Below are 11,082 nucleotides of genomic sequence, written 5' to 3'. Positions count from 1 at the left end.
CTCTTAGCAAAAGGCCGGTGAGCAAAGTATTTCATCCAGAAATTAGTTTTTTCCCTTTGGCTAATAGCCAGTGGCTATCCTAGGCTCCGAGGGGAATCAGGCAAAAATGTCTCTACTAGCAAAACAATAACTGTCAAGGCAGATAGTAGGGCCTCGGTCCTGGAGTATTGTTGATGAACTGTAGGGCCTTCTGGGTTAAAGGGAGTTTATGGTCGTTGTTGCAAAACAGGCCAAAAGTTATCAATCTATCTATCCTATCTAAATAGCTTTCTCAGAAATGCTGTGAGCTATATGAGCTTGCTGCGGCTGTACTTTAGTTTGTGATTATTGTGCATTTTCTCCTGTTTCCAAAGTGGAAAAATAAGCTGTTTGCGAAATGAGAGAAGGCTACTACTGTTTCATCTAAGTCACTGTTTGTTCCTGCTCAAAAATCGACTCAGCCGCTGAATGTCTGTTCCTGGTAGGCTCCGCAACCAGAGGAAATACGCTGTCCTTAAGTTTGATATACAGCTATTCTTGCAAATACTAATAATTTAATGTTTTGTTATTCATTTTAAAAAGAATAAATGCAAAGGGTGCTTTGCAAAGAACATAACAAAACACGAAGACTAACTTGAACTAGAGTAAACTATTAAGACCAGTGAACATAAATAGAAAAAAACATAAAATAAAATGATGGGACATCCAATATGATGTCATTTAAACATGAATTTTCCTGGCACGTGGTTAAACAATGCAGGATTATAGTCTTTAACTACAACTAAAAATTGACCAAGCTGCATGTAGGCCCACATATAGAGAAATGTATACTCTATAACACAGTTTGCACATGTAGAGATGGAAAATACACAGTCACCCACAGTCTTTTGAAGGTTGTTTCAGGTGTGACAAAGTGAACATTGATGTAATACAAACATGAATGAATATTTGAAGATAAACTAAAGATCTAATCTTCTAGAGTTTCTTTTGAAGCTGCAGGGAGAAGGGAGCAGGGTGCAGACATCAGTGCGATCAGAACTGAGGTTACTGCAGGAGGAGACACCTGAGGATGTTCAGTTTTCAACCTCTGCATCTGAAACACGCAGCCGGTGATGAGGCTGTGCAATTAAAATCAAATGATCGTCAGTGTCAGGAGCCGCAACAGCATCTCAAGGGAGAGCTCAATCTAGTTCAATCTAAACTGACAGTACGAAAGCCTTTTATTAGAGAGAGAAATTAAATATGATTGATTTTGATGATTTTATGAAAATAAATATATGAAAGATAATTTTTTTTCTTAGTGCTGACAGATTCTGATAAAGCCATTACAGTACTCGGGTTTATTTTAAAATCCAGTCATTTAAACTCTCTGAATGGACAGCATTTCTGTTGATCAGTAGTGGAATGAATCTAAGTACATTTACTCAAGTACAGTGCTTGAATACAAATTCGACAGACTTGTACTTTACTTTCTACTTCTACACATCTACATCTCAGAGAAAAATACCTTTTACTCCACCACATTCATAGCAGAATAAGCAGAAATAACCATATTTATCCTAAAGTAAGCTTTTGAATGCAGGATGTTCTACTTCACAGTGAATTGGTACTTTTTCTTCCACCACTACTGTTGATTAAGAAGACACAAAATGCACACTGATGAGAGCTACTTCTGAAAGAGTTTTGAATTTAATAAATCGTCACACGCACTCACAAAAGGAAAAAATGTACCTTTATTTCAGCTCATGTTATTGAGCTGCTGCATCTCAGAGTGAAATGTGTGTCGCTGCCGAAGACAAAGAGATAACAAGAGTGATGCAGACACGCGACAGGCTCGGATAGAAATATTGCTGCGATCAGTCAGGGAAATGAGACAGAGCTCTGGATCCCTCTTGGTGACGAGTGGTTTTCATTACAGAGCCATGACGAGCGCATTGCTGCCACCTAGCCAGCACTGTGGTGAGAAGTTAAAGGTTGCACTTAGCAGGAGGATGCTGAGTGCTGGAAATGGAGCTGTAGTGTAATACTCTTCTTGTGCTCATTAATGGAATATTTAGGAGGCTATTATCTGTTCAAACCAGACTACACTGTAAAAAAAAAAAAAAAAAAAAAAAAAAGCACTCTGTCACGCCCTAAAAATGTTGAGGGCCAGATAGACTGGAGACCTGTCCAGGGTGTACCCCGCCTCTCACCCCATGAGAGCTGGGATATTCTCCAGATGAACAAATAAATGTTCTTTGTACTGGACACACTGACAAGCAACGGATGACAAGGAAACTATGAAAATACCAAAAATATGCAGTATAGAGACACAGAGTGTATACTACACACTAAGCGCTTGTAACATTTTTACTCCTGTTGGTATGGAGGACATGTGTGTGTGTGTGGTGTGTGTACGCATCATTTTGTCCTCCATGACCCTGGAATGATGTCCCTCCTGACTGGGTGTCTGTCATACATGACCCTGAGATGGGCCTGGCTCCTCCCTGAGTCTGTTCTTATTGGAAAAAGTAGATTCCTAAACCAAGCAGCAGCAGTTAAAAAAGTATTCACTGAAACTACAATTAAAAAAGTATCATTCCATTATTATTTTGTTTTTATTTGTCATCATACCAGTTGAGACATTAGTGTCTCTGTCAACTGACATATGTCTGTGAAGGTTCTCAGTCATCCAGGTCATGGTATATCCAAAAAAGTTTCAAAAAAAGGCAACTGGACTTGTAGATTTTTAGAGAAGATGTTTCACCACTCATCCGAGTAGCTTCTTCAGTTCTAGGGGACTGGTGGGTGCCTCCAGTCTATCTGGGTGCCTCTAAAATAGTCGCTGTGTCATTAAAGGATAAAAGGGGACGGATCTTGGAAAGGTCTCTGAGATGGTAAAAGGAAAAAAGAAAGAAAATGGATTGGACTATCTCAGTTATGTGGGACTCAAACCGTACCTTGGTGTCAAACCAGACACCCATTTCTTTGGTAGAAAGTAGCTCTAATTCTGTGCTATTGTTAGCAGGATTTACTAAACACCTAAGGACACCCTAATATGGTGACTCTGTCTTTTTGTAGCAGCCACTTGCTAAACTGATTTTTAGCAACAAGTGAACATCCCCACATGGATTCGATTTTGTATGTAACTAAAGCACCTCTAAACTTTTCATTGAGGTCTATCAAAACATAATAAAAATATACAGTTTCTGTCTAACATATATGTAGGCATGTGTGCATGCTGATAGTAAGTAGGCACTTAATTGCTGATGCAGCCTAAAAGAACAGACCTGCAATAAATCCTCCTTCATGAAAAGTCACACTTTAGAGAGAAATTAACGTTGTCTGCAGCACAGCCTCACCGATGTGAATAGGGTGGACAAAATAATGGAAACACCCGTGAGTTGTTAAAATGGTCGCATACTTGAACTCCGTTGAAGCATTTTCAACTAAACGAAGGGTGGACGTGTTGCTGAACGGCTGTATTAGAAGTCATTCGCTTTAGTTAGGAAACTGAATGTACTGTATATAATTAGGAGATGGTGATAAAATCAACAATTAGTTAAAGCTACAAAATATAAAAATAAAACATTTAATTCTACATATCAGTAGTGAGTTCATGAGTAGTTAAGTGCATAAATCTCTTTTTTTGTGATTTAGGTGGTCTGACTCTTTAAGTGTGTCCAAGGACGATGTTCCAAATACAGTTAGATGTGACTTGAGAGTAAACATGTGGAACACTACTGACAAATATGTCAGTTCCCTCAACTGCATGTACGTTTGATAACTTAATGAAGTTGGAATATGTTACAAATGGACTGGAATAATAAAAAAATAAATCTTCTTTAAAAAAAGCTATGCAGATCTTTACGTAACCCTTCACTTGTTTCACTTTATAGACTTTACAGTTTTGGTCCTGAGTTTCTAAGAAAGGTCGACATGAAATGATTACAATACTGATGATAACAATAATAATAATAATTAAAACATTATACAAATCTAATTCTTGTGCTTGTTCACAGGTTTACACATGAAACAAACAACTCATATAAAACTGAACATCAGTCAACAATCAAACAAGTAGTAGTACAGATATATATTTGTTTTTTTGTTTTTTATTATTTAGGTTTTTTTCTTTGGTGTTTTCCATTGGTACAAATGAAGGTGTTTCAATCAGTGTGCCTTACAGATCCAGATCAGTGACCCAGCCCAAGCTCTCTAAGAAGACGAGGAAAAACTCCCCCTTAACCTCAGAGTGACCCAGGGGTCAGGGGAAGAAACCTCGGGAAAGGCAATTCAAAGAGAGATCCCCTCTCCACGGACGGCTGGGTGTGTGTGTGTGGTAGAGAGTACTTGGATATTGGTGGTTCCTGTTTGCACCAGAGACGTGAGGATGTTTTGGTGTCCCTTTCCAAGTGTGATATCAAGTTTTAACCCTCAAACATCTCTCTTCAAAGAGATATTTGGGGGGGAGATGAAGAGGGAGAGGGAGAGAGTGAGAGAGAGGGGGGGAGAGGGAGATGTGGAGGGGGGGAGAGAGAGCGAGAGGGAGGGGAAGGAGGGAGAGAGAGGGAGGGAGGGGGAGAGAGGGAGAGAGAGAGGGGGAGAGGGAGAGGTGGAGGGGGGAGGGGGAGAGGGAAGGGGAGGGAGAGAGAGAGAGGGAGAGAGGGAGAGAGAGAGGAGGAGAGGGAGAGGGGGAGGGAGAGAGAGAGAGAGAGAGGGAGGGGGAGCGGGGGAGAGAGGGAGGGAGAGAGGGAGAGGGAGAGAGAGAAGGGGAGAGTGAGAGGGAAAGGGAGAGGGAGAGGGAGAGAGAAATCATATGTTTGTAAGGTTTCCAGTTTACATCTAGGAAGTGAGAGTGTGGACGTCTCACCCTCACTTCCAGAATGTGAAATCAAGTCTTGACCCCAAACGTCTCTCTTCAAAGAGATGTTTGAGGATCGAGACTTGATTTCAACTGGTAAGTCTCACAAATATACAAGAGACAGAGACAGAGAAATCGTATGTTTGTGAGTTTACATCTCGGAAGTGAGAGTGTGGACATCTCACCCTCACTTCCAAAATATGAAATCAAGTCTTGACCCCAAACGTCTCTCTTCAAAGAGATGTTTGAGGATCGAGACTTGATTTCAACTGGTAAATCTCACAAATATATGAGAAACAGAAACAGAGAAATCGTATGTTTGTGAGGTTTCCAGTTTACATCAGGAAGTGAGAGTGTGGACGTCTCACCCTCACTTCCAGAATGTGAAATCAAGTCTTGACCCCAAACGTCTCTCTTCAAAGAGATGTTTGAGGATCGAGACTTGATTTCAACTGGTAAATCTCACAAATATACGAGAGACAGAGACAGAGAGAGACAGACAGAGACAGAGAGACAGACAGACACAGACACAGACACAGACACAGACACAAAGACAGACAGAGACAGACAGAGACAGACAGAGACAGACACAGAGACAGACACAGAGACAGACACAGAGACAGACAGAGACAGAGAGAGAGACAGAGAAATCGTATGTTTGTGAGGTTTCCAGTTTACATCTAGGAAGTGAGAGTGTGGACGTCTCACCCTCACTTCCAAAATGTGAAATCAAGTCTTGACCCCAAACGTCTCTCTTCAAAGAGATGTTTGAGGATCGAGACTTGATTTCAACTGGTAAGTCTCACAAATATACAAGAGACAGAGACAGAGAAATCGTATGTTTGTGAGTTTACATCTCGGAAGTGAGAGTGTGGACGTCTCACCCTCACTTCCAAAATGGGAAATCAAGTCTTGACCCCAAACGTCTCTCTTCAAAGAGATGTTTGAGGATCGAGACTTGATTTCAACTGGTAAATCTCACAAATATACGAGAGACAGGGACAGAGACAGAGACAGAGACATACACAGAGACATACACAGAGACAGAGACAGAGAGACAGAGACAGAGAGACTGAGACAGAGAGATAGACAGAGAGACAGACAGAGACAGACAGAGACAGAGACAGAGAGAGACAGACAGAGAGAAAGACAGAGAGAGAGACAGACAGAGAGAGATTGTCTGTGAAGTAAATGGGTGAGTGTCTATCTGGGCTCTAGTTCTAGTTAAAGGTTTAGAACATCAAAGCCACTTAGATCAAAGCCACGTATGACATCACTTGTGATGTCATGAGGTAACTCCATTCTATCACATGATCTTGTTGTTTCTATGGATACCAGTTTGTTTATGTTTGAATATACTGACAACTACATGATTAGTAATTTTACTCACGAATACAAATATAATGTCCAATAAAATCCCCTTTAATCTGTCTAAAATATGATGACGATTAGGCTGACATGGCCATCACTGCAGAAACCCTGCCTGAATAATTTGATTGACTCGGCATATCTTTGCTGGAGCATATTCAGTTCCCAACAGAGAATGCCAAGCACCTCAGTGCTTAGTGCTTTACTCTAATTCATATCAGAAAACGCCCAATAGTAAGGGCAATGGCCTTGTATACAAACAACAAACCACTGCAATTTGGTGACATTATGTAGAAATGAAAGAGAATAAGACACTTACAAGCAGCTAAAAGAAAGTAAGTCTTACTTAACTGTACTGAATGTAGTCCAGTTAATAAAAATATTTATTTATGAGTATGAGCAGTGGTGTCACCTGTCCAGAAAAGTGCAAAGCATGGCACATAATCAGTGCAATTAATGCTGTAGGTGCAAAATAAAAAGTTTTTCTGAACAAATGGATGCCAAACAAGCAACTGTCTGTTTCTAGGCAAGCTATTTCAGTCTCAGCAAGAGACCAGGACCCAAACTACAAACATGGATGAGCCCATGGAGCCATCAGCCTTTCAGGGGTGCAGACAGATATTCCACAGGAAACACAACATATCGTAGACTTCCACGTACATATTTTAGTTCATTAAATAAATTATAAATTCATAAATTCATAAGTATATGAATAAATGAAACAAAAACTCAAAATCGTATCAATCATCTTCATTTTATCTATCCGACTCATCAAGATCATGCACCTGAGATAATCCGAGTCAGACTGGGAGCCACTGAAGGACTGATATGATCCCTTTACCTGGTTCTGGTTGAAAGCCTGGCAGCTGAATTGTATACAGTCTGAGATTGAGAGACTGTCTGTGAAGGTTCTCAGTCATCCAGGTCATGGTATATCCAAAAAAGGTTCAAAAAAGGCAACTGGACATGTAGATTTTTAGAGAAGACGTTTCACCACTCATCCGAGTAGCTTCTTCTTAGCAACATCACACTGGGTCCAGAGGAAACCATCATATCCTGTAATGTAACTTCCCTCTTCACGTGTATCCCCACCGGAGAAGCCACAGGAGTAGTAAGGGAAAGACTACAAAAAGATGACTCCTTAGCTGGTAGGACCACCCTCACCCCAGACCAACTCTGCGTGTTACTCGATCTGTGCCTGACGACCACCTATTTCCAATTTAATGGAGGATTCTACAGGCAAAAACACGGCTCTGCAATGGGGTCACCAGTGTTACCCTCCCTGGAGGAGGTCGAGACCAGAGCCCTGAACTCTTTCACAGGTAACACCCCCACCCACTGGTTCAGGTACGTGGACGACACTTGGGTTAAAATCAAGACGCAGGAAGTGGAATCTTTCACACAGCACATCAATGCAGTGGACAGCAACATCAAGTTCACTCGGGAGGACATCAGCGGAGGTAGTCTGGCTTTCCTGGACTGTCTGGTGCATGTGGAAGAAGACCGAAGCCTCAACATTGAAGTGTATAGAAAACCCACCCCCACTGATCAGCACTTATTATTTGATTCCCACCACCCCCTGGAGCACAAACTAGGGGTCATCAGAACGCTCCAGCACAGAGCACAGACTGTACCCACAAGACCGGATGGCAAGGAGAAGGAGCAAAAACACATTAAACGGGCACTTAAGACATGTGGATATCCCAACTGGGCCTTTGTAAAAGGCTCAAAAAGATACCCCAAAAAGGACAGAGAGGAGGAGAGCAACAAAAGGAAAAACATCGTCATCACCTACGTGGCCGGAGTGTCCGAGAAACTCAGGAGAATTTTCAGAAATCACCGTATTTCAGTTTATTTCAAACCAGGAAACACACTTAGGCAAAGACTGGTCTGTCAACTGACTGATTAATTTATCAACTAATTACTTTTTGTCACCCACTGTGACCTGCTCCACTCCCGCCTCTAGCCTTCCTCAGACAACACACAGCACAGAACCACCCTGCACCTTCACTGCTCTCCCTGTCTGTGTCCTCAGACCCACCATTAACTCCTCACCAGTAACCACCAGCGCTCAGCTCCCCGGCACCAGACTGTCCCTCCATAAACATCAGGTGAAGAGAGAGAGCTTGGAAGGTTTAAGGCCGGGAAAGCTGCGGGTCCAGATGGCACCAGTGCCAGGCTTCTATATTTGTGTTCCTTTCACTTGACGAAGATGCTGGAGAGGCTGATCCTTGCCCATCTGCACCCTCTGGTGAGCCAGCCCACCAGTGGAGTGGATGATGCTGTCATTTACCTCCTGGAAAGAGCTCTCTCTCACCTGGAGAAGACTGGGAGCCCTGTGAGAATCACGTTCTTTGATTTTTCCAGTGCTTTCAATGTCATCCAGCCTGCCATACTGAGGGACAAGCTGGTGCACAAGGGAGTGGGCCACCACCTCACATCCTGGTTATTGAACTACCTGACCAACAGACCGCAGTATGTGAGGACACGAGGCTGTGTGTCTGATGTGGTCGTCTGCAGCACTGGAGCCCCTCAGGGAACTGTCCTGGTTCCCTTCCTCTTGTCCCTGTACACTGCTGACTTTAGACACCTCCCAACCAGCTGTCATCTGCAGAAATTCTCAGATGACTCTGCAGTAGCCGGCCTCATCCAGGATGGGGAAGATGGAGAATACAGAGGACTCATCCAAGACTTTGTATTCTGGTGCCAGGAAAACTGCCTCCAGCTGAATGTGGGTAAAACCAAGGAGCTGGTGGTGGATTTCCACAGGGAGAAACATACACCACACACACCACACACACACACACACACACCGGTGAACATCCAGGGAATGAACATAGAGAGAGTGGACTTTTTTAAGTACCTGGGTGTTCACCTGAGCAAAAGACTGGACTGGTTTGACCACACTAGGGCACTTTATAGGAAAGGCCAAAATAAACTCTACCTGCTAAGGACACTTAGCTTCTATGACTCGGTGGTGGCATCAGCCATCTACTATGGAGCAGCAAGGAGCAGCAGCATCTCAGTGGCAGACAAGAAGAGACTGAAGAGACTGGTGAAAAATGCCGGCTCTGTTCTGGGCTGCCCTCTTGAGCCTGTGGAGGTGGTGGGTGATCGGAGGATGGAAGCCAAGCTGTCATCGCTGACGGAAAACCAGTCCTACCCCCTCCATGGCGCTGTAACAGCACTGGGCGGCTCCTTCAGCAGCCGACTGTTTCACCCACGCTGTGTGAAGCAGCATTACTGCAGGTCCTTCCTTCCTGCTCCTGTGAGGCTGTACAACAAAGCCTGCTCCCAGTAGACCACAAACTTAGAACTACTGTTGTTTTAATTAGCTATTACTGGATTTATTTAATACATAAATACAGTCTTTTTCTTGTCTTGTGTACTGTCCTTAAGCTGCAACACTTCAAATTCCCCCACTGTGAGATGAATGAAAGGATTATCTTTCTATTTATAAATGTAGTGGAGTAGAAAGGAAAAGAGAAAAGTACAAGTATGTTAAATATGTGGGTATTGAGTAAAGGTTCTCCCAAACAAGACATTTTGAAGCACAGCCTTCAATCCAAGCTTTAAAGCAAACACACCACAAACTGAAAAAATGTTTGATGTTGTGTAATTGTTTTAAATAATGAATAAGTTTTATGTCTTGAAGTTTCTGTGTTATTGCTCATGGGAATGTGGTTAATTCTTCTTGTTATGTGGTACATACTGAATGCTGTTAGATTAAGGCCGCTAATATACATGAGTAAAAAAACATTAATAATTGATTTGTGTGTCGTTTTGGAGGCATCTGATGTGTGGCACTTTGTGAAGAATCATTCACTGTAGATGTGTTGCATTAACTATTAATAGTGACTGGAGGGAAATAACAAAACATCTGAGCAGAAGAAACATGATGAAAGTTAATTTAACTGGGTGTAAATGATCAGATTAATGATGAATTCCAGGTTTTCGGGTCTTTGTATTGTGTATATGTACAAATGCAAGGGCTAAATGCAAACAAATTCCATGCATGTGAATATATACTTCGCAAATAAAGCTCATTGTGCTGTTACAAGGTCTAAGCACAGTTTATGACAACAGTGAAATGTTTCTTCAGTCAACATGTATCAGATATAAGTCATTGTCAGCGAAAGCAATCAGCCCTCATAGAAACTGAATGCATGTGTTGACACCAGCAGACTGATTGTTTGATGTGTCATTGAATTTACAAGTACAGAAGTGTATTTCACTTCCTGGATTTCAAAAACTACTAAACCCACTTCCGAAAGCAAGCATTCATCTCCACTCATGGAGATTATTTTTAGCAGCAGTTCAGATCAAGCAGGCAGTAAGGGAACAGCGTCGCCACCGGTCAGTGTACTGTATGTCGATCTGCTGCTGTTTCCTATGCAGACTGACAGAATGATCACGATGCATCTGAACGCTGCCAAGCTGACTCACAGCCTCAGTGTTTATGTGACCCAGCTGGATAATCCCTGACCCACTTACTGCATCTGGATGTGACTCTGTCTGGTACACTGATCTCCTCCCCGGCAGTACTGTACCAAAGACCTGCTGCTAAATTAGCTGAGTACAAAGCAAAATAACTTGAGCTGTCGAAAAGTTGACAGTGGTGATGGGGGATTTGCTGTTGTCACATTTTTGTGCGAGTGGGATTTTTTTTGTCATTTTTAAGGTCAGGACATTGCTTTTAGAAACACTGACATGCATGATTTTCTAAACTGAATATAACCAAGTTTACTTTGTATGTATTGAGCTGGGACACTGGGAGTGATGCATCGCTTTCAAACACAATATAACATTTACTATCGCCAGCATACTTACAGATTATAGCCTTTGTCTAAGCAATTGTGATTGCTGTAACGTAAGATGTCTGTCTGTTACTA

This window comes from Chelon labrosus (genome assembly GCF_963514085.1).
Source record: "Chelon labrosus genome assembly, chromosome: 19".
NCBI lineage: Eukaryota > Metazoa > Chordata > Actinopteri > Mugiliformes > Mugilidae > Chelon > Chelon labrosus.
Note: the sequence above shows the minus strand (reverse complement) of the source record.